This window comes from Dromaius novaehollandiae, chromosome 1, assembly GCF_036370855.1.
Source record: "Dromaius novaehollandiae isolate bDroNov1 chromosome 1, bDroNov1.hap1, whole genome shotgun sequence".
Lineage (NCBI taxonomy): Eukaryota > Metazoa > Chordata > Aves > Casuariiformes > Dromaiidae > Dromaius > Dromaius novaehollandiae.
This window is the reverse complement of record NC_088098.1, coordinates 196514862-196538084: the sequence shown is the minus strand read 5'-3', so window position 1 is coordinate 196538084 and position 23223 is coordinate 196514862. Positions and strand designations below refer to the sequence as shown.

The 23223-nt window shown below is 40.1% G+C and overlaps 1 protein-coding gene across 4 annotated transcripts in view; it reads right to left on the bottom strand.

Moving 5' to 3' along the window:
• LNX2 (ligand of numb-protein X 2) overlaps positions 1-23173 on the bottom strand; it is a 60505-nt gene extending 37332 nt beyond the window's left edge. The window contains exon 1 of one of the 4 annotated variants that reach the window (XM_064504980.1): positions 22997-23173. The gene's annotated coding sequence lies outside the window, so the exon portion shown is untranslated. Of the gene's footprint in view, positions 1-1985; positions 2109-5022; positions 5042-22685; positions 22827-22996 lie in introns of those variants that run through there. The other 3 variants (XM_064504979.1, XM_064504982.1, XM_026108917.2) reach the window with 3 other exon arrangements.
• Positions 23174-23223: the final 50 nt, after the last annotated feature.

The window sequence follows — 23223 nt, the reverse complement described above, 5'->3', positions numbered from 1 at the left end:
CACACAGGGAAAACTAGCCCTGAGATATTACTAGCTAATTAACACCCGCACCACACGCGGAGAGGCTGGACCAGCTGGTCACCTCTTCCACGCAGTCTGCAGCAGAGCACCAGGCAGCAGCACGCGGGCTGTGCTTACTCCAGCCACAGCAACCCCTTGGCAAGCAGAAAACTTGTGTGAAATGCGTTACCATGCTCAAGTGAAGGAGCCTCTGTGTGTGTGTGTATGGGAATGACATTCAGGATGCTATTAACTAGCTGTAACTTGGATTCTTGGACTATAAGCTCTTCAGGGTGCAGACTGTGCCCCTCTGTGTGTTTAACTCTACTAAAGACATTTCACTTCAAGGCCATACCTAACTTAGTTTGCATTTATCCAGAGAAACCTTTCTGATCTGAGCAAAGAGTTATTTTCAGCACCAGTAGGCTGACCCAGCTATGGAGCCTGTACTACAGGTAGAGTGCAAATTATCCTCATGCTCGTGTATATTATTCATAACACCTCCATATTGTTTTATACAACATTTGGCAGAAAATTAAAACTATACATCAAGATCTCCTGCTTAAGTTCTCTATCTGGACAAGTAGCATACCTCTTAGACACACATACATGGATACTGAAAATAAAAGGCTCCATGCATAATCAGAATTTACATAACAGGAACAACATGCTACACTTAGAAGTTGTAGTCTTAAATATTTAAATATTATCTTAAATAAAAATATTTAAATATTTTGCATATAAACAGCTCTGTGTATACATAATATACTAGTACTTGATCCAGGGGTTTACAAATCAGAGAGGGAAGCGGCCATTTAGTTGATTATGCAAAATCATGTCTGGTTATAGAAATAAATTTGACAGAGACAGAATATGGACATAAAGATGACTGCATTTGTTTTAGTCAAAATCTAGGAATCATATATTCCCTACTTCAGTATAATTCCATGGCCATGAAACAAGGGAACAGAGAGAGCATCTGTTGAACGAAAAAACATTTTTCCTAAAACAATTCTCTATTTCCTATGCTTTTTATTTTAGTTATATTCTCAATTATCTTGGCTGACTGCATTTTAAATAAATAAATGTATCCCAGAATTTCAGTACTTACCAAACAGGGAGGCTTTTACCTAGGTGCATTTATCTGCATGCACCTAATGTGCAAACTTTGGCTGCTACAGTATGTCCCTCAAATCCTGAAAAAGGGTTCTTGAAAATAAACTACTTCAGTAGAAAACACAGTCCTCTAAGGTTCAGGTAAAAATGTGAACAAAGGTGTATAGTATTAACACAATACAGTAACTCAACAGAACAGGTTCTGGAACCTACTCTAGAGTTTCTCTAGCTCAGATGAGTGCCAGAGGCTAACTATGAAGTAACCATCTTCTATGCCCCCGTATAGCATGGATAACGTGAGAGAGTGAGCTCTGAACTGCTGCTACAGCTTTTCTGTGCACCTTCCTTGGGAGGCTCACTCTGTTTAAAAAAAAATTCTTAACAAATAAAGGCAGACAAATGAAAACCATTACCTTGTGGTTGAGTAGTACAAATTAAAATAAAAAGGAAGACACTGAAATGCCACTGAAAACCATGTAAGAGCCAACCCCCCAAACTGGCAGCTAAATGCAGAAATTGTATATTTATATAAATGTTGGGGGGGGAGGAGAAGGGGGATGAAAAGTAGTTTAAAGAGCAGCATAAGTGTAAGCAAAGAAATAAACTAGAATAAAAAAAGTATGATAAAAGCAAGAGAGGGCTAAGCGGTCAGGCAAGGGTATTTATCCTGCAAGTAAACAAGGGGAAGAGTGCAGAGAAGTTTGGCGAGGCGGGGAGGTATCCTGACGTAAGTTTTTCAACTGCAACAGTAGTCTAGCAAAGAAAAGCCGAGTTAAAAAAAAGCCTAGAATTATGGAAGATAAAAATAAGTTTACGTTCTTAGATATTTAATCATTAATTTGCAGAACATACAGAAGACATTTACTCACTTCAATAGGAAATTCTGGTTCACCACATTTTGGGAAGAGTAGGAAAGAAGTGATGAGCTAAAAAGCCCCAACAGGTAAGCCAGGTAGCAGCCTAACTTCAGGCATCAGTTTTCTGTATTTGTGGTCAAAATGGCTCCAGCAGCAGCGGCTGACAGAAGCACCTTGGACTGGGAAGGAGCCAGCTGTCTCCTCCTCCTTCTTGCTGTCCAATCTCTTCTTAGCATGTTTAAACTTCACATCTGAGATTCTACGGGGCATGGCTCTGTTTTCACTTCCTCATCTATGCTATGTATTCAACCCTTAAGAACTAGCCCTTAAAACACCAGTCTTACTTTGAAGGATATTACTTCATTAGCATTGCTTTTGGAAAAAGGTCTTTAAGAGATGAGACAGTCTGGCCTCAGGAACACCTGTCTTCTTTGCATTCCCTAACCACAATGCTTGTTTTCCAAACCAAGCATTTTTCAACAAGTTAGGTTAGGTTCACAGAAATACAATTCAAACTCATATTTATTTCCATATTTTTTTTTAACTCCTAAGCCATACCAAAATGTTTTCACATGTTTTAAGCCAGATACTTAGAGAAAACATTTTAAAAGTTTATAAACCTCTTTTGAATTGCTAAGTTGCCCGAGAGCCAGAAACCATAACAGACAAAGCTCCCACTGCACTAGGAGCTGTACAACTGTACCCAAAAGGTAACAGTCTCTCTGAGATAAAGGCTAACATCTGAATGGGAGGTATCTAACTCTTTTCATAAAAAGGGAGCACAGTTTTTGCAATATTGTGCATCGAGACAATAAGACCATAGAAATGCTATCGAACATCCACTGTTGTGAACGATAGTCTAAACTTCCAGAGGAAAACCCAGCAGTAGCGGCTGCGTTAATAACACTAGGTTAACTTAACGCAATAGCATCAGCACGTAATGCAGTATTTGGAAATAACATACTTCCTAGGTTCCACGCTTCTACAAACAACAGGGGACTATATAACTCAAGGAATTAGATCCCCTGCAAACCACTGGTTCATAAAACCCAGATCTAGTCAGAAATGACTCAAACCTGCTATCAAGAGCACTCTTAGTGGCTCACATGAAGAGTCTAGTGGATCAAATGGACTACACCAGACTACGACACAGACCCACAGCTCGTCTTCATGCGGCAGGGTTATCAAGAAGCTAAGGAGCAACTAGAAAGTGAGTGAATACTTTATCCTGAGACAGGATCAGGTTTGCAACACAGGGAAGGATGATGAAATCAGACACACAGACACACAATCAGTCTGTTCTATAGTTATTAGTTCCGAAAGAGACCCATACCTATAGGTCAGAAGAATGACATTTCACATTTCTGTAAATAACTGTTTAACATTACAATAAAACATCCTTGATTTTTGCTGGCCTTGAGAGTTAAAAAGCTAATCATTCCAACTTAAAAATAATGAAGAAAAAGGTGGGCAAATAGGAGTAATTAAAAGCTTTAGTTCTGTCCTTTTTGTGTCCAGTCTGAAAACCAGGCGAAGCACAGTCAAGAACATGATGTGATTTCACTCAAAGGAGAGATCCTACTTTAGAAGCAGTAAACTCAACTACTAACAACACTCTCTCATGCTATCAATCATACAGGATGAGAAGAGAGAAAGAATATATAAAATCCCTGGCAACTACTCCACCTCCATATATTGACTGAATGCTGAATGAAAACATACAGCAAAAAGACACAAGTCCTGCAAAAGCCATCCTAGTTGAGGAATTTTTTGATGAAAAAAGTAAAATTCCTAGAAGTGACTCTAGAAAACTACTGCATAGTATAGCATACTTTGGCTAAAAGGAGTATTTCGCATACATTTTCCTTCATGAACCTCAGAACCGAAAATACATGAAATCAGATCTACTGCTTGTCCATACAGACCAGTTTAACTGAATATGTGAATGTCAGGTTTAACTTCTGAACTGGTACTTTGCTTTAGTTTCAGTCAATCCCTACTATTAAAGATAAATGGAAATAAATGTAAACTTAAGTGTTTATGAAGAATTTTGTATTTTTCACTAAATAAATGAAGATAAATCACTGCAACTTTTTAATGTGATATAGAAGATGGATTATTTTTATTATGCTGAATTTGGAGAATGGCTTGATTGCTGGAGCTCCGACTAGCTGGATACCCATGTTCTTCATTGCCCTCCTGACTGTTTAGAGGTCTCAACGGAGCTGAGGAGAGCACGAACGCTCTGCCTTGGAGATTTTTATTTAGCTTCGAATGGGGGGGGTCAAAGCATGCAATGAATGCAATGAACTTAACTATGAAACCTTGTTCCAAATAATCATCATAAACATTGGTATACAGCATGCTTAATGTAAGAAAAACAAACACACACACAAAACTCCTGAACCTCAGCAACAATCTCAAATCTTCAACTAAAAAGCCTCCCACACAGCCAAACTTGACAGCTCAGTTGCTCTCTAATTTCTCTTTTCCCTCCTTCCCCTCCCCAAATCCTGGAAAAAATTACTCTTCCGGGACAAACATTTCCACTTGAAAACATTAAGTACAATTACTTCAAAATAAGTACACACAGTAGCTCTTATTTCTGCTTTTCTGCCAAAAAGTCCTAAAAGCAAACAGAATTAGTAAAAAGAAAGAACAAAAGCACAAATGATCTTTTATTTCTTGTTTTATTTTTTAAAAGTATGTCATCACTTTTTGTTTTAAAGAAGTCTTAACCGGAGGAGTCCTCCTTCCCGAAGTCTGCAGGCACTGTACAAAGCACAGTGAAGTCAGATGCTTTCCTTGTAAGGTAGCTCCAACGGCTACGTGGAAGTTCAATGCTGTTTCTACAGTGTCTATCGGAAAGCGTTATGGATAACTGCACAACTATTACTATGTATGCATCCTAGGAGACCAAAAAGCTTCCACATTTAAGAGCTTATTTCCCAGCCACACTCTCAATACAAGTCTCATGAATTTATAAATAAAACAAGTAGCTTGGAGAAAGGAGGAAGTTGTTTTAATTTCAGCCAGAATTTATACTGACCTTTGCTTACTGATCAGAAGAAACATTTCATTATTTCACTTCTACTTCTTTCTCATCTTCTGACTAAAAAGATGTTAGAAATCTCTCATAATTCATGAAATGTGTTTTTAAACTTAAATTTTAAAAATGAGCAAAGCTAAAATATTTATATCTTTAAAAAACAAACCACACTCATGCAAATCACCAAAAAGAGCTCTTGTGTTCATGCAGGTGAAATTTAGACTCCTGACCACAACATTTTGCAAAATATCAGCCTGTTGTAAATATAGCATATTAGAGAACCATAGAATTTAGGAAATACCTTCAGAATGAGAAAAGAAAAAAAAACAAAAACAAACAAAAACCCCAAAAGACCAAAAGGCATAAAACAGTTAATTTGAGAGAGACTCACTTTATCACTTTACACTTTGGCTTAGAATAGTCTGCACATTTGAAACAAGCTCAATTTAAAATATTTTCTTTGTTTCTTGTTTGCGATTCTTGTCACAGGTTCTAACCTGCAATTAAATACTCGAGTCCGGCCTCTGAAGAATAGCTTCTTTAAAAATGCAGCACAGACTCCTGGCAACACCCAGGTAGGACTGCTCACAAGCCCTGGGCAGGCAGACGGCGAGCAGACAGCACGGAGGAGCTGTTACAAAACCTGCAGCACAGAACGCGACAGCCCCTTCCCTTCATCTCCTTTTTCACTCAAATATTGCTTACCATTTCATTCCAGAATTTGCAGGAGGGGAGGAAGGAGTACCACATACCTGCACAGTCTCAAGGAAAACAAGAATATACTGTTGTTCCCGTGGAGGAGGAGGAGATCACATGGCAACAGAGAACTTCAAGGAATAAGGTTGTCAGCATGCTGGTTTACACAAATGAATTCACCAGTGGGTAATTAAAATAAGACCAACCCCTTCTATAATCACTGGAGCATCTCTCAGGGTTTGATTTACTTAAAGCAGCAAATTCATCTGATCACCTAACCTCACATGAATACTAGCCAAGCCTCAGTGGCTAGAGCTCAGTAAACATCGCAGGAGCCAGTATAAAAGCTCTGCAGGCATTCTCGTATACTATGTCCTTTTCAAACACTAAATCTAACATTAAAATTAACTGCGGGCTGCCAACAATTTCTCATGAATGCATAATGAAACAGTGCTACTATATCTAGCGCATTACACTTTTAAAGTACATCCAGAGAGCATGTGTGGGTATCACACAAAGCAGGAACAGTTACAGTAACACCATGTATATAGTAGCTTTACAACACATACAGGACATTCCCAGGCCCATGTCTTGCTATTAACGTGCTAATATTATGTAAAGCCTAGATCAGCAACAGAATGATTGCACAGAAAACAAAGAGTTGGATTATATAACATTATTTTCTTTTCCCTACCCTCTATTTAAGAAAATTCTGCTATTTAAAACAGTGCATTTAAGAAAAATGTTAAAATTCTCCTCAAAGTTCTGCATACTTTCTGAACTCCCCACCCCCACCCTCTCAAATAATTTCTATATAGTTTTATAATTTCTCAATAATATCTCAATACTAGAGGGAAATTCAGTGCATAAAGTCAGTTTTACACCTTGAAATTATTCTTATATCAACTAAAAAGGACTCTCTTTTTCTTGCAAAGCAGTTCACTCTTTATCTTTTCTAAAACTAAATATACTGAATATTACCAGAGCCACAAACTACAAACCACTGTGTTCCACTGTATTAGCCACCACTTTTACAATGTCCAGTATCTTGGATTTCAATAACACTGTTTTCAAACTGAATACTTTAGTATTATTTGTGTCACTCATACATAATACAAATGACATGCAGCAGGGTCTGCTAAACATGATAACTGCCATATCCCTCAAGAAACTCTCCTCTCCCTTCACTTGTTTAGTTGCATCAAGAGGAAAAAACAAACAAAACCCCCACAAAGAGCAACATATAAAACAGCAGTAGGAAAACATGTTCCAGTTGAGAAAGGTTCAATCTGATGTCTCAACAGATGCTTCAGAAGACTTCAGGATGGTCTTTATGGCATCCATTTCAGAAAACACGATTGCAAAGTAAATTCAACATCTCAAGAAGTACCAGAATCTTTTTTCTTGACTTTTTTTGGCTTGATATGGTTTTAAACAAATGAGATTGGATGAATAGCATAGCAGTGAGGACAGATGTCTTTTTGGTTGACAGAAAAGAGCTCCACGGCCTAGATCAGCCACCAGTAACCAGAGTATTAACACAGAAGTAAGAGCTGGTTAGGATGCTTCCCTCATCCAGCCTACACTCCTGTTTTTTTTCCACATCATTTTTGAGACCTACTAACAAGGTGGACCTGTCTCTTGAGCACGTTGCCACAGTTAATTTCTCTTTGGTAAAACATGGGCTAAGAAAAGCGAATACACAGACACCATCAGACTAAATTGAATTTCTGGTTTTAAGCCCCAAAACTGCTTTCAGGAGCCATGTCCTCAAAAGACCCAAGTGGTTTCAAGAAGTATGTTCTCGTTCTGATTGATGAACCTATTCCTTTCACCAACATAGAATTTAATGAAACTCTACAGTTTTAGCAATGCTTTCCAGTCTGGCAAATTAAGATTTTAAGATTTTATTTCAAGCATGCATGCCACATGACTACAGAGTTTAGTATGCCAAATGGGTAGTTGTCTGCTGACATGTTATTAAAAAGAAAAAAAAGCCTCCAAGACCACAAAAAACCTATTATACGAACCTCGAAAAAAAGAACTATTTCCTAAGAAAGAGGTAAACAACTTTTACCCTCCTTAAAAAGTTGAGAAATGTGCACACCATCACCAAAATAATTAATACATAGCCTTCAGAAGAGTCCAAAGCCACTGACAACTTAAGGCTTTAACATGTCTGCACACTTTTGACATGCTGTTTTTCCTCAGTTTACACATGGAAGTAAAGAGACTGTCCGAAGTTATCTGCTCGTGTTATACGTCTTACGCTGGACAGCAGCAGACACCAAAATAGAACCATCCCTGATCTAAAGCCATTAGCCCAGGCTTTCTTCGAGAACACCAAAAAGCAGGGAGAAAAAACCAATTTGATTGGCATGCCACTTCAAAGTATTTCCTGATGTAGGGGATTTAGTTTATATCTGTAGTTCTACCCACTTTCATACAACGGGATCCTCAATAAGCCCCATGAAATATTTCTGTTCAAGATCTTGTAAACCCATTTTGCAATTTCTCAGCCTTTTCCTTCATGTAAGAAAAGCTTCCTTTCAGCTACTACCTTCTTTATTAAAACTGAAGAGAAGCATCTTTTATCAAGCTAGGAAAATAATGTAACAAAATATGTGAAAGGCTTTACCTCATTTTTCATCTTTAGACTTTTCAAGGATCAAACCGAACTGAATTAGTACTCCTTCTTGCAGCCACAAAACTCAAAATGACTTTGTGCTGCTACATTACAGCCATCAAAGTCTATTTGGCTGAACATGAAACACCTAAATTTATAAGCTGTCCATCTTCCTATCTCACAGATGCACAGAAAGCATTCATTTATACCTGCTTTGGAACATAAATAATTAAAAAAAGAAAAAAAACCCACAACAACAGACTGAATAGATCCTTCAAGCACAGCAGTCTGCAATGAAGAGTTGCTCACTAGACTAAAAGACTTTCCTTACAGGACTCAACAACACAGCCATAAAACAAACCTTAGCAGGCAGCCGCCCTGCAAATGGGTGTCTCAAGACCTCGGGTCCCACCTGCCCTCCTCGATCAGCAGCCCTGGGATGACAGAAATGACTTGGCACAGCCCTGGCTCCCTGCCCATCTATTATAGGAAAAGCATTCCCTAATATAAATACCATTAAGTGCTGATCCCAATAGTTTCACTCTATGATATGTCCAGTTGAAGCAATTAGTTTGCTTGTATATGTTAAAAAGAAATTTCTGCAATTCTGTATCTAAAAATGAAACCTTTACTTACTGGTATTAGCTATTCATATTTACTGTTCTTGAGGGTTAGCCATTCTTCAGTCTTTATGATATTCACATTTTGTATAAACTCTCTCCGTAGCAAACAGCTACCAGGTTTCCCTGCTGTATTTGTTGCCTATTACCAACTTCCTAATGCAACCAGATACGTAAACATCTCTCTAAAATGATGAAACATACGTGCACTACGGTTTATTTACTTGAAATGTTTTCAAGAAAACTGAACAATGACTGCACAGAGTCTCAGATTTCAGGGTTTAGCAAGGCCAGCATTTAGCATGACCTGTGCAGCAGTTCACAGAATTTTACCTACCAATTACCATACTGAAGGAAATTATTTTTCCCTACTACATGCATGGCTGTTGCTAAGCTCAAAAAATAGTGGCACAACTACAGCACTTGCTTTAGAAAGACACTGAATCTCAACTTAAAGGAAAAAAAAAAGAGAGAGAGAGAGAGAGAGAGAGAGCACGCACAACACATGCTGACTGTGTTATTTACTTTGTAATCTATTCCAATAGTTAAAGGACACTGACTGCTAAAAGTTGCATCTTAGTTCCAATTTGAACCTGAACTTTCAGCTTCACAATCTTCTTACAGGTACGTTGGTGAGCCGGAAAAGTCTTCCTTCTAGAACGTATCATCTCATGAATTTCTCAACTTTTTCTCTAGTAAGAGGAAAAAAGGGCTTTTGAATAATTACCACAAGGCAGTTTTGTCAGCCCTCTAATCACTTCTGTAGCTGTTCTCTAAAGTCTTTCTGTATTTCAAGTGTCTTATTTAAAGCGCTACCATCAGAAACTGGCAAGACACGCCCAAGCAGCAGCAGCACCTTTATGTCCCTTTTTAATACTCCTGTCCCTGCACTCCCTCGAAGGACCCCGTGAGGCACCTTGCTGCAGACCTGCACGGGGAGCTGCTTTCCAGCTGTTTCTTACGATGACTCCTGTACCACAGACTGTGCTACGCCAGGCTAACTCGGTAACAGCCATTAGGAAGAGAGACTGCCCACAGCTAGGGAAAGTCCTAATCATACAAATACTTGTGGTATCAGTCACATCGACTTGGGGAGACTTCCAAAGAGAAATGCAATTTGTGCAGGTACCTTCCATCAAAATTCAGCTGGGATGTGGGACAGGGGAAAGGAAAGGGGAGTCCTCAACAGCATAGAAGAGCTCTAAATTTTCCCTCAGACTACCAAAATTTGCCATGAAGAGACCAGGAATGTAATTACTGATGCTGAAGCTGACTTCCCTCAAAACCTGCCTGTAGGAATTCTGGTACTGCTGAAGCTTGTTTCTTTTTAGACAGGTTAAATGCTGCCTAATTTTCCCCTGCCAATAGGCATATTTATTCCTCGTTTATGACAACATTCTCCCAAGCTTTCCATAATGTACAACGCAAGAGCCAGAGCTGTAGTGATGTGAGGCTTGTTCATGAAACTGCCACCCACTATCCCAACAGGCAGCGCGGAGTGGAGGTCAGCAAGCGACAGTCCTCGCTCCAGCCTTCTAGGGATTGCTGAACCCATTTCCATGGAAACAGAGGATGGATGCAAAAAGAGAAGTTATAAAGTTATCAAAATATATACAGAAAAATAATTCATTACATATTACACAGGGGAAGTAAGTAGTTTGTTGATTGCATCTTCCAGACTAATGTCTGCTTCCATTAGGTCATGGCAGAGTAAAGCAGTTTAAAGTCAAGGGATTTACAACACTTTAAATGAGTTTACTAAAGCTAAAGCTTACTCCATATTGAAGTATTCAACTCACAAAAGCAACCGTTTTTCACTACTTTATAAAATCAGTTTAAAAATCAAATGTATTTTACTACCATTTCTAGTAAAGAATCTTATTTAAATTTTACAAGAGTAATAAAAATGAACAATACATTTTTAAATATAACTTAAACCTTCAAAGTTAAAAGTTTTCACTTAAATCCAAACCAAACTGCTTCTCACGACAAAATGATATTCTTTCAGTGCAACAACATTGCTTTTTCTCCTTCCCTCCCTCCCTCCCTGTCACCGAAGGAGGCTTTGATTTCCACCTCTGAATAACTCCTCCATTAGTTGTAATCCACTGGAGAAGGTAATTTTTGAAGTGGAAGAGTCTTGACTTGACTATTGCTGGCAAAAATCTCATCTCATTGTCATCGCATCACTTGCATATCCCCAAAGTAGGAAGTGATGTTTTTCAAGCTTTCCCTGCAAATCAGCAGGTTCAGGAACTCAACTCCGATTCCTCTGCACTGAATCAAGCTGCACACAGCCGGGTCAACCCAGCAATTCAAACAACATTTGTTATCTTTCAGCAAATACCTGCTACTGACTATTTGCATTTCACAGTCTTTCCCATAACTTCCAGTTATAGGAACAAACTTCAAGGTGACTTAAACTAACAATATCTCATTTCGCATTTCAGAGCAGGACACACAGGTCAGTCACCAGGTCTCTGCTGAGGTAACTTCTGGCTCACAAAACTGGAACTTATGCTACTTAAAAAACTGCGACCATCTCCCTACACTACCTCCATCACGGCAAGAGGGCTATTTTTAAAATGTCCTATGCATGTGCATTATCTGTTTTTTTTTAAAGAAATAAAAATTACAAGAAAATTATTCGCACAAAATATGCACACACTCTGCAACTGACCTGGCACATGACCTTAAAATTCACACCAAATATCCTTAAGCTCCTTTTTATCAGCTGAGAAGAATCGACTGCACCAGTACATTTCATAACTTACAGAAGAATTATAAAATAATTTGTTCTTACGGAAGAATTTTACTAGAAGTGGAAGACATATTCAGTTCTTTCCATGGCAAAGCCTGCATTCACATTGAGGCTTTATAAACCTCAAAGTCATTGCACACAAGTAAACTGCTTAAATAAATAAATAAATAAAGCACCCAGAGAATTTTTCTTCCAGAATTACTTTGCACTGTAACTAGAATGGTCCTTCTCCTTTGCTGCAATATAATGTTGTGGTACTAACTCAGAAGTTCAAACCATTTTGATTTCTTTATTAACAGTAGCAATCTAAACGCTGCTGCCATCAGTAGTAAATCTACATGAAGGCATGCTCCTCTGGTGCATTTTATGCACAGCAATCAGTTCATAACACAATCTTGTGTTGTTTAAAATTCAGTTTATTCTTCAATTACTCTACTAGCCTGACTAATTTATTACATTTTCTGGTACATTTGATTTTGGATATTATGACATCCTGGCTCATGCCATTAGAGAGGAAACAAAATGGTGAGGATGTCTAGGGACAGCTGAGAATGAGATAGCAACAGCCTGGAAAATTAAGAATATCACTGTCTCTCTGTGTTCACACGAGACCTTTCCTGTATCATATGACAGCATGTCTCCAATACAGACTTGACCACTTCTTTCCATCTCTGTCTCCTCCTTGTCAGAGCCCTTACCGAGCCACCACCCAAATGAGGCATGGAAAAGGGCTTGGGGCGCAGGGGAGAGGAGCCTTCTGAGCCTCCTCTGCGCTGCCCTCCCCAGTGAGGGCAGGGCTGGCGTTATTCCCTATGACAGATTCTGACAACATCAAATATAGAAAACCCTCCTGCACCTGCACAGCTTGCACTGTCCCAAGAAATTCCATGCAAGGCTTTGAAAAATTTATATTTCCATTCTTTTGTCTGTGTCATTTCAGAAAGCTTGAAGACAGCTCACCAAAACAATATCCAAAAATGAACATTTTACAGTTAAACCCACGCAGCTGCCAGAACAGTGGATCCACAAGAGGTTGGCGGTATTGAAAAGAACTGGTAATGGGAAAAACCTCATTGGGCCCAACTCTTCACTGGTCACCCTCTCCTTTCAGAAAAAAAGCAAACTATTTTTCCTTTATAGAATAAATAAAGTTTTTTCCTGCTTCTAAGTTGTCTTGTAGCTCAAGCAATATTGTCAGTTCTTCCTGTAACTAATAACCAGTAAGAATTTTAACGACAACGTAGTTGTTGCAACTCTTGTTACAAACATTTAAGAAGATCATGTCAAAACAGCGCATAAAAACCCATGTAAAAATGCCAGAATAACATGATTCAGGTTGCAAGCTACTTAACAAAATTAAGAAATGTCAGTTTTTAGACTACCAACCGATTGCCCACCCTTTTGAATCTATGTTAAAATACCACTGTTTATTATACGTTCAGAAACTATTTTCTCCCACACAAAGGACACAAACAACAGGGAGTAGCATGAAGTTTGCACAAGATACTGAAGTACGGTATTTCCAATTTTAGGTTGCTTGATTTCACACCTAAAAAAAATGCACTGAAGGAAAGTTATTGGTGCATGAGAGATGCAGAGTATAATTTTAGCTTGTGAAGTCTGACGGAGTCACACCAAATCAGATCAAGTCACATTTAGCTGGGATGGCGCATGGAAGGACTCTTCCCTCTTGTGAGGCACTAACCAAAGCCCCAGCAAAATGGGGCACCATATTACAGTAGTGCCGCTGTGAGGATGGGCCTGAGAAAATAGTTCCTCCCATTTTGGCGTATGGGCGTCAGAAAAACATACCAACCAAACTCTTAAAAAAAAAGAAAAAAGAAAAAGTAACTTCAGCCCCAAACGTTTTCTGTTCTGAATTCCACACACCCTTACATAATTTGTCTTTGTTTAAACTGCACATAAACTCATACCTGCTTCCATTGCAGCATGTTGGAAGTGAACCCTTGATTGAGACAGCACATTTGATTTCACGTCCCAGTGTGAAGACAATAGTTAATACCTTTATTATGAAAAATGATGCTTGTTAGCTTATGTTAGTCAGCTTCATTTGTGGCACTGCCTAGAGAAGGCAATGGAGACTGAAAGGACGCACCAAGAAAGGTAAGATTAATATATAAAAAGATTTGATAATCCCTCAGGAAACAAAGGAAGTATACAGCTAATCATATTAAAGATTATAGTTGTTGTAAAACAATGCATAATTTATTCCAAAACATCTGGGAAGAAAGATGGTAGTTTTAAAATCAAAACCTTGGGGGAAAAATATTTTTCCCTCAAACAGAAACCATAATTCACTTATATTTAAATACTAATCCTTTTCAATTTGTGTTAAGGCAGAGCATTTTTTCCATGCAAGACATATCAATATATTTAGATATATTTTTAAATATTTAAATAGACTTAAAATACAGCTTTAATAGCTGATGAAATGATTTGTTATTCCACTTTTTTTGGTTGCTTCCATTTTATTTCAAATTCGAAGCAGGCTAACCAAGTCAGAAACCTAAATAAGCACAGGACTTAACCTCTGAATTACAGAACAATGTACCACATGATTTTAAACAAAAGCAATCTGATGTCTGTCTTTTTATATGCGTCTATTCATCAGCTAGAAAATTAAGAGAATTACTCATGCATTATCTTATAAAGGTTATTACATTTCTATCACTCATTTACTGTTTTCCAAATTTTTTCTTGTGGTGGTTTATAACCATCCCCAACAAAACCAACAAATTTTTCTTGACATTTTCTATAATGAATGTGGATAGTCAATGTATATTTATACAGAACTTCCATGTAAACAACACATTACTCAAACTCCTCACTACCACAGCTGTTGATGGGACCCTAAGAATAAAGTTACAAGTTACTCTGCAACTAACAAGTAAAAGCAAAAGCTATAGAATGAACAGCAGTTAAGTTGGAAAAAACATTTTGGATCAGGTTTCTATGACTTGTCTTTACATACTATGTATCGACTCACTCATCCATAAAAACGCTTAATATTAGAAATAATCTTGGAAAAACTTCTAAGCCATTATGAATCACATGGCAGATCACTGATAACAAGGAAAGGATAGTGAAAAATTATTGAAAGAAAAGATTAAGCACAGGGTTTGCTTTTTTCCTTCTTAGATTAATACTGTGGTTTTTATATATATATATGCATATGTATAAACACACACAGTATATACATTACATATGCTATTTATACTTATATAAAACAAATTTATGGTTTATTTATATATAGAAATATATAAAGCAAGTTACAAAACATGCAGAACGCTAGCCAGACTTGTACCAGAAGCAAGTCAGCTCTAGCACAGAAATCCCATAATTGGTGCCTTGCTATAATCACACGATAACTGTACTGCATGTGGCCACACTCCTGCAGCAGAACGAGGCAGAAGGGCTCTCGTGCCTATGCAGAACCCAGCGAAGCCACAGATGCAGGTTACATCATATAATCAAGCTGTAGGGATGACTAAGTAGTATTCAACATGTCATACATCATCTAAAAAGGGCATATATGGAATAGCAACTATTTCTCATATGTATTAGTGCATTGTGGTGAAGTGTCTCCCCACCTGTCTTTCAACTTAACCTGCTTAGCAAGTTTTAAAGTATAAGTTGCCTCACCTATAAACAAGGCTTTAGGACACACCACCTCTTTTAGCCTCGCCAAAGCCGATGTCACAGCTAAAACAGAAATCTTTCCTCTTTGACCCTTTGAGGCTAAAAATCACAGACAGATGTTAACATTGGTGTGTCCCAGCAACACCAGAGCTCTGTGAAATGGCTTGCCTTCAGTAAACTTGGGATTGTTATTTAAAGATGTGCGATAGCTGGTGTGAAATCTGCGTTGCTCTAATAACTTTTAGGAAACACGTCAAGTTGCATCCAAAAGTTCTTCATCAAATATCCACTTCATAATGGCATGACACTCAGTTATGAACATTTCCTGGCTTCACAGCTTTTCAAACTTTTCAAAATACTATACAGGAAAACATTACACTTAAGGCATTTCTCCATTAGCACGGCACACATCTCTTAGTGCAGGAGAAAGAACTGCAACAGTTTCATTTCACACTCCAGTAATCCAGAATTTTGCATTACTACTCACTTTAGCATTGCTTTTCCCATAGATTCTCTTTTTCTGCTTACATGACAAGACAGCTCAGGTCAAACGCATAGACAAGCTGTGCTGCTGATTCTCCTTTTTACAGCTACTGAATCACCTTCACTTTTGCTTCACTGGAAAGTTATTTTCCCTACAGTACACATGAGAGCTACAGTCAATAGATAAGTCAGCAGCTATCAGTCAGAACACATTTCAGAGCAGAAAAAAACCTCCCCACGACCAAAAATGCCAGTAGTACTTATGCAGGATCATGCCCACACTGTAAAAATGTACCAAGGCAGCTTGCTGCGGTACACATGGTGAAGACTAATGCAGCTCATGTCATTTGCATCTATAGACAGACATATGAGAAGCTATAGGATACTAAACTATCAGCACTGAACAGACGTGCTGAGCCATTCGGCAGATAACAGGTACTGCATAGTGGTTATTTTGCCAGATTGAGTAAAATATCTTTTTTTATTGGTGATTCTAAAACGAAACAAATTTGGTTGTTTGACGCTCTATTTTTATGAAACTTTAATGTACATACAGAGCTAACATACACAACTTTATAAGACATTCAGATAAAATGTACAGACTTAGGAGTACACAAGAATATCTGTGCTTTTTAGCTGCTGTGACCTAGATGAAATTAGCTTTACCTTCAGCACTTAAAAGGGATTAAAATAATTAAGAAGCAAACCTAAATTCTGAAGGCTTTCAAAACTGAATAAATAGCATTTTATACGGCCTTAGTATGAGGCAGGAAACCCTGGGATTTTTAAAGCTTTAATCTTAATCAGAAGGAACAATGATATCTTAGTTACAGACTAGTTGTAGGAACAGTCCTGTAATTGATTTATACTAATTTTTGATTAACATGAATTCAAGAAAAAGGCAAGATCTAGCACAAGGATACAGAACTATTTTGCTAGCTCATCAAGATATCCAGACTTGGTGGGCCTCATTAGTTTCTGTCAGTAACAAGAAAGGGCTGAGAAAATCCATCAAGAGCAAATAAAAAAAAATAATAAAGAAAGGAAAAAAGCAGGACAAAAGGAAATCTTAATCAACCTGCTTGAGAAGAAGCTTGACTTGTTAGCTTAAAAAAAGCTAACTTAAGTAACAATGCAGGCAGCCTGATGGAGCGGAGGGAGCTTGCATGATAGCTACTGTGTATATATACTGCATTAAAGGCACAGTTAAAGCTACATGATCATAATGGACTATGGTTTACACCAAACTCTTTAAACATGACCAAAAAGTTTACACAACACATTAGGATCCGTCTATGTGGTTTTGTGACATATCAATCAACTTTCCCTTACATTTATTTCAGTCTGACTCCAACTAAATTTTAAACAACTTCATGAAAAAAAAATTCAACAGGCGAAAAAGGGGTTGGGGTGAACAGATCTATTAAAAGGACGTAATGCATTAACTTGGAATTAACAATAAGGCATCATCTGCATGAAGTGGCAATCCCTGTTACTTTGATTTTTTCTTTAACTTTTAATCTCCAGTTTTGTTGAAGCAGCCTAACACAATACATACGTACGTATCTAATTTGTTGCAGACATTCAGTGCACCATCCATGAGGCACGTATGGATATTAACATCCCCCACGTCCTCCCTGAAATGTCACTTACTCTGCTGGGGTAGGTGTAGGCTGACTCACGTATCACAACCGCACAGTGACTCTCCAGACTTTGTTCTTTGGACAGCAAAGTCATTGCCTCGCACACTCGGCAAAAGTCGACATAGCATGGGTTTTGGATGTATTGTTCTGAACACAGATCATTACTGAAAGTGATGGAAGAACAAACTGTCTTGAAATCAAAACATGGTTATCTTAGGGGATGGTAGGGGGTTACAGGTATTTTTTTCTTTTTGCTGATGCAGCATGTAGCAATGTCAATCAGGAGGACGATTTGGATGACGTTGCTATATCAGCAGAAAACCCTAACAGATGTCCTATTATACTGTCATAAGAGAACATTTGCTGATAAAGCTCATTTAATTTGGAGACTAATGCAAGGTACACAGACAAAAGCACATTCACATTATAATAAAATACAATGCATCAAAAAAGCAGGTTTATTGATACTAGCCAACCTTTTTTTAGATGAAGATCTCATGCAGGAATGCAAACCAAAACTCAATTGACAGAAAAATCACAAAATGTCTAGATTCTGAAATGTCACTTATACGTCAGGGGAAAAAAAAAAAAAAACCACCGCTATGCTCTAGTCCTGTCAAAGTAAATGCAGAATTCCTCTGGCAGAACATGATACCTTATCCAAGTACAATACAACACGCACTGAAAACTATTTCCACTAACCGGCTTCACTATACAAGTTAGCTACGTGTTTCCTCGATCTGCGACTTTACTGGAAGTTACATATATTTCTCTTAGGTCAAAAAACTCTGCTGCCCCACAGTTTCTTTTTCCGACATATGACCTCAGAGCTAGGATGAACACCCATGCTGAGGAGCAGAGAAAGGTATGACTCCAGAATCCTCTGACACTAACATTTTTTGGCCTTTCACGGCCAAAATTTTGAAAATAATATTGCACTGAGAGGGTTGTCCATGGAGGTGAATAACCTGGGTTCAAGCAAAAACTGTATGCAAAGAAATGTGTGACATGAGTATAACTAAAAGAGCTCATAAAGGTATCCACGGATAAGAATATTGACTTGACCATTACTACAGTCAGTAATAGGTAACTGTGCTTATCCTGATTATTTTCTGACCATAACAGTGACATCCTGACAGATTCCACCTGGCTTGTGCAAGCTCTTAGGGACAACTGTGAGAACACAAAATTGTGAGGCTAAGAAAGCACAGCCTATAATACATCTCAAAACCACTCCCACTGTACAGAATTTATCAGCGCAAAAGTAGGTGGCTCGCCACTCATTTTCCCCATGTGCTGAAGAATATTTGACACCACCACGCCATCCCAGGAAATGTAACCCAGAAGCCCTGTTTTGTCTTTCCACAACTACTGGTTTTCTCCCTTCTCCCAGCTACAGATTTGTTCTCCTTTAACACATACCACATATACTTGTGTTTCACTCCTAGAGACATTATCGTAGGAACAAGATAAATAAATCATATTTCCTTTTCCTTCATGTATGAAACTGCTTATAACTACCATTTGCAATATTTTAAAACAATATCTGTTTATATATTGGATACATTCCCCAGTCAAACTGAATTTTGCTCTACAGCCAAGGGCTCTACTTACAAATCCTGTATACTATATGAACTAGTACTCAAGCATTAGCAAACCTCTGCAATGAGATGTAGTAACACATTCGCCTCTATGGAATGAAGGAAAAGCAGCTAGACAAAACGCAATGTCTACCAGTCCATCCCAAAGTAAACCAACTCTACCTCTACAGACTGTCAGGAAAAAATTAACTTATAAATAATATTAATCTAGCACATTCATAACTTCCCAATCCCTTTATTTCCTGATTTGGTCTGTTTTGCTGAGATGACAGAAAGAAAATTCTAGATGTTCTTAACAAACTACCACAAATACAGAGCAACATCACAATTTGCTTACTTAAAAGCAAAAAAGAGGCTGAAGACATTAAGCTGAGATACCGCAAGACTGCACTTTCTAAATAAAAATACTTTTGATGAGTAACTGCAGAAATGTAAAATATCATTTAAAATCTTCCGTGGTCAAGAATTACCTGATTTTATATCAAACAACTGCATATTTACATAGCCTTTTGTTTTTACCGTAGAATGCACTGCTCACCATGAGTGAGACTCATGGATTAGAAACTTCCCCTCTCTTCCTAGCCCAAATGCCAAAATGGAAACTGTCCTAAGTTATTTGTGAAACTAATATTCATTGAAATAAACACCTAGGAGAATGCAAAAGGCTGTCATCTAAGTAAATTCATATGATCACAAATACTTTCAAAAATGAAAGAGATGTCTGTACTATTGCAAAGCACAGTTTAAGTATGAAGACAGTTCTTCTACAGTATTCCTACCCTCTGCAAGGGAAGGAGACCCATGGCACAGCTGGGAGCATTTTCTTACATGTCAGTAGATCAACCAACCCTCACTGTCAAACCAGGTGTCATCTACCTATACGATATCATGCAAAAGACAAAAACAGTCAGGATCAAAATGTGACAGGTTTATCCTCCAAACTTGCAAACGTAGATCCTGGCCCTGAAAACGTTTATGCACAGGCTGAACATCACGCCTAAGAACAGACCTATTAATTCCACAAAAAATACTTGAACATTCAAAATTAAACATATGCACAAATGCCTACAGAATTGTGGCCATAAAAAGCATGCACTACAACGTTATTGGTTTTTATTGCTCTCTAGACATCATGACCTAACAATTACATAATTAAATAATGACATTTAAAAGGATTTTCATCTGTAAAAAGCACTATGATTTCTAAACAACAAACTCCATTGACCTAATAAAGCAATTAAGAATCGTGTAATTCAACAGTGTCCCATTAGATTGCTTTTGCAAACTAAATCAACAAAGAATTTTCCAATATCAAAGACAAACCACCAACTACACCAAATAGATTGCCAGTGTCCTCTGGTGCCTTGTACACCAGGGAGCATTTTCATTCTGAGTGAAGGCTGTTTTCTTATTAGTTACAGCTCTTAATACCTAATAGCTCTTTAAACAAGCTGCATCTTGCTGATTTAAGAAATTAATTTCTATTAATCTAGTATCTAACATACAATATCACTTTAAAAAAGAAGTATGTAAGGATATGATGTGAGCCTCACTTCTCCTTCACAGTTGCTTTCAACCATATTTAAAGTATCTTTAATGAGAAAAATGGGATTAAAAAAAATCTAGTGAGGAGATATTTTGAGGTATTTTCAAGCAGACAGTTTTAACTGGAAGCTAACAATCTTCTGCTGGTTTTTTGTGACACTGGCCCATAAACATATACCGAGATTCATAGGCTGCTCAGTGCAGGCAAAGCCTTACGACAAAACAGTTTCACCAACGTCATCAAGGCTTCCAAGCGAGCCGACTCCATGCACGTGCAAAAAAACCTTGCAGTATCAAAGCCAGCACTTTTCTAATTATATATGATATGTTATTTTAAAAAATAAGCCTGGTAAAGCCTAACTGTTCAAGAGAACAAAACTTTTCCACCCAGTCACCAGCTTGCACTCCTCCTGCAAAGATTCATTCCTAAATGAAATGTAGCTTATTGTTTGATTTAAAAAAAAAAAAAGTTAAAGACCTGCATTAGGAAGTCATGTTGTCTGTGCAAACCTCATAGGCCCTGGGTTATCTATTGCTGAAGTCACTAAAGCAGAGCTAAGGGTCAGTAGGGTAGGAATTACTTATAGAAAACTCTGATTTAAAAATCAATGTGTGTAGGTGGGCTGTGTTTAATCAAGATATTTTAGAATTTTAATAATACAGAAGTTTTAAAATAAGAAATTTCATAGGTTTTTTTTTTTTTTTTAAGAACAATCTAACTGGACAAAATAGTCTTCTCTGCGGTTTCCCAAATTCGAGGTTTATTGTTTTATGCAGCACAGTGTTTAAGGAAGAGAAGATTCCTCCCTCAATGAGCTGCTCCAGTTAAAAAAGTAAGCGCTAGAAGGGCCCTATAAAGCCTTACGGTTCTAGAAAGCACGCTTGTATACCTTGCTTCCACCCTGAGGAAATTCGTTTTAATAAAGTCACGGCGGCATGTGGTACTAGCGTGTTTGCTTTCCAAGTGGGCAGGGACACTAACTGAAACCATCTGATGTTCCCTCCTAAGCCTCCTTGATCTGCTGCTGGATGGCAGCTTAGAATAAAACATCACGAAGCCAAAGGGAATCGGGCAGGGGAGTAAAAACCAGGCAAGCAAATTGTTTATTGAGCCCAGCTCAGAATAGCTTTTCTTTTAAACAAAAGCTCAAAGGCACTTTTAATTCAAAATTTATTTCCAGAGACTATCAAATATACTCCAAAGCTAATCCATAACAGATATTTTTACTTCGTACAGAAGGACAAAAATAAACCCACAATGTCACGTAATTAAAAAAGGAATTAGATGAAGCTCAGAAGTACTTAATAGTGGATTGCTACAGAAGTAAACAGCCAAAGGCGGTGCGTTAGGAACACGATAAGAAGAGTCACAAGGGACTGTCACGTTTGTCCCTGCCACATCCACGACAACTGCTCTCCCCCGCAGCTGGCTGAGCGCTAACGTCTTCCCAAAAGCCAGGGGAACTGTAAGCGCCTTGCCCAAGTGGAGAGGACACCGGGTTTTAAGTTTTTAAGCCACGTTTTCGGGGATCAGAGGCAGCGGAGGGCAGCGCCCGTGTCCGAGCGCCGATGGCCGAGCCCGGCGCCCGGCGGCAGCCGCCCGTCCCCCGCTCCGCGGAAACCCGACGTGCGGCCCGGCCCGGCCCGGCCCAGCGCCCGCCCCGCGGCTCCGCGCCCGCAGCGCCGCCGCCCCCCCCCCCACGCGCCGGCACCACGGCTCCCTCTCCGGGCACTAGCTTTCCTTCTGCGGAAATAAATAAATAAATAATAACGGACGCACCGGGCAGGCGGAGGCGCAGGACAGGACCTGAGGGACCGACCGACGCCCCCACGGCCGCCGCCGCCCCCCCGGACTTGTTGCGGCACGAGGCAGGCCCGGCCCGGCCCGGCCCGGCAGGCCCCGGCTCCCCGCCGCGCCCGGGCCAGCAGCTCCGCCGAGCGGCGCCTGCGACCCCCGCCCGGCCCCGACCGCCGCCGCGGGGGCTCCGGCGCGGGGGCTCGGCGCGGCGGGGTCGGGAAGTTACTCACCGCCGCCAGCTGCCGCGGCTCAGCGCAGCGCCTCGCCCGCCTCCATGCCGGCGCGCACAGCCCTTGCGGCGGGGGCGGGGCGGGGCGGCCCGGCCCGGCCCGGCCCCCGCCCCGCTCCGCCCCTGCCCGCGGCGGCGCCCCCGCCCGCCTGGCAGAGCCCAGCCCCGGGCGGCGCCTGGGAGCCGCGGCCGCGCCGTCCCCGCCCCGCCCCGCCCCGCCCCGCCAGGAGCCCCGGCCACGGGGCCGGGCGGCCGAGGGAGGGAGCGGGCGGGGCGGGCGCACCACCGCCCCGGGGTGGCCCCGCCACTCGCCTGATCGCAACCCGCGGCGGCGGGGCCCCCCGGCCCGGCCCGAGGCCCCGCGGCAGCAGCGCCGCGGCCCCTGGTCGCCTCCGCCGCGGGCGCCGGGAGGGGGCGGCCCCGCCGGCGGCGGGCGTGGAGGAGCCGCCGGGGCCGGGGCCTCTGCCAGGGGGAGCAGCGCTGCCCGGGGGAGGGGCGCGGGGCCGCGGCGGCGGGGCCCGGCGGGGAGGGCTCTCCGC